Here is a 1872-nt window from a genome sequence, read left to right as displayed (position 1 = left end):
TTAGCATCCTTCAGATTATTCATAGTGATAATTTGATCATAATTCCAAGTGACTCAACAAATATAGCTATGCTCCCCAGCAACAGCGCAAGAAAAAGGTCTTGATAACCCACAAGTATAGGCAACAGTTTTTGAGGATAGAGTATTCAAGCCAAATTTATAGATTCGACACAAGGGGAGCCAAAGAATATTTGTAAGTATTAGCAGCTGAGTTGTCAATTCAAACACACCTGGAGATTAATTATCAGCAACAAAGTGATTAGTAGCAAAGTAGTATGATAGTTTTGATAATAGTAGCAGCAGCAATAGTAACGGTAATAGTGACAGTAGTGATTTGTAGCAAGTGCAATGGTAACGATAGCAGTAGTAACTTAGCAAGAACAATATAAGATAAATTCTTAGGCATTGGATCGGTAATTTGTTGGATGATATTCATCATGTGACAGTCATAACCTAGGGCGATACGACACTAGCTCCAGTTCATAAATATAATGTAGGCATGTAGTCCGTAAATAGTCATACATGCTTATGGAAAGAACTTGCATGACATCTTTTGTCCTACCCTCCCATGGCAGCGGGGTCCTATTGAAAACTAAGGGATATTAAGGCCTCCTTTTAATAGAGAACTGGAACAAAGCATTAACACACGGTGAATACATGAACTCCTCAAACTACGGTCATCACCAGGAGTTGTCCCGACTATTGTCACTCCGGGTTGCTAGATCATAACACGTAGTAGGTGACTATAACTTGCAAGATCGGATCTAGAACATGGATATAATGGTGATAACATAAACGGTTCAGATCTGAAATCATGGCACCCGGGCCCAAAGTGACAAGCATTAAGCATGGCAAAGTCATAGCAACAATAATCTCATAACATAGTGAATCAAGCCCTAACAAAACCAAATCGATTACATGATGAATCTCATCCAACTCCTCACCGACCAGCGAGCCTACACTAGTGCAGAACCGGGCTTTAGCGCCGGTTCGTAAGGGCCTTTAGTGCCGGTTCCACAACCGGCAGTAAAGAGTGGGGACTAAAGGTCCCCTCCCTTTAGTACCGGTTCATCACGAACCGGCGCTAAAGTGCCACCACGTGGCACGAGCCAGGCCCGGGTGCGTGTAGGACATTAGTACCGGTTGGTAACACCAACCGGTACTAAATGTTTGGGGGTGTTTTGGTTTTATTTTTTATTTTTCCTTTAATTTTGGTTTTCAATTTAATTTAGTGATTATTTTACATTATAATGAGTTGTTAAATCATTAGGTGAAAGTACCGCAGATTAGTTTCGACTGGATGCATGTGGATCCTAGCTAAGTGATCAAGTATTATTAATTCAACTAAGAATTTACCAAAAATAAACTAGTTCTATTAATTTTCTTACTAAAATATATAAAGTAGCTATATATAGTAATATTTTAATTAGATCATCAAATCTCATATACCTAAATTTTCCTACTACAAATAAACTAGTTCTACTAATTCAACTAGTGCAACTAATCATTTACTAAAAATAAACTAGTTATATTAATTCAACTAGTTCAAATAATCTCATATACCTAAATTTTCTTACTAAAAATAAACTTGTTCTATTAATTTTCATACTAAAAATAAACTAGTTATATTAATTCAACTAGTTCAAATCTCATATATATACCTAATTAATATCTAGCTAATTCATCTAACAATTCACATTAATATTTAACAATTTTTCCATCTAATTCATCTAACATTAATATTCTAACATTCTTATCTACGTAATTCATCTAACATTAATCTAAACAACAGAAAACAGAAAATAAGTAAAAAAATGTGTGTGTGTGTGTCTGTGTGTGTGTGTGTGTGTATATATATGTGTGTGTGTATGAG

Source organism: Triticum aestivum, chromosome 4D (assembly GCF_018294505.1).
Source record: "Triticum aestivum cultivar Chinese Spring chromosome 4D, IWGSC CS RefSeq v2.1, whole genome shotgun sequence".
Lineage (NCBI taxonomy): Eukaryota > Viridiplantae > Streptophyta > Magnoliopsida > Poales > Poaceae > Triticum > Triticum aestivum.
Note: the sequence above shows the minus strand (reverse complement) of the source record.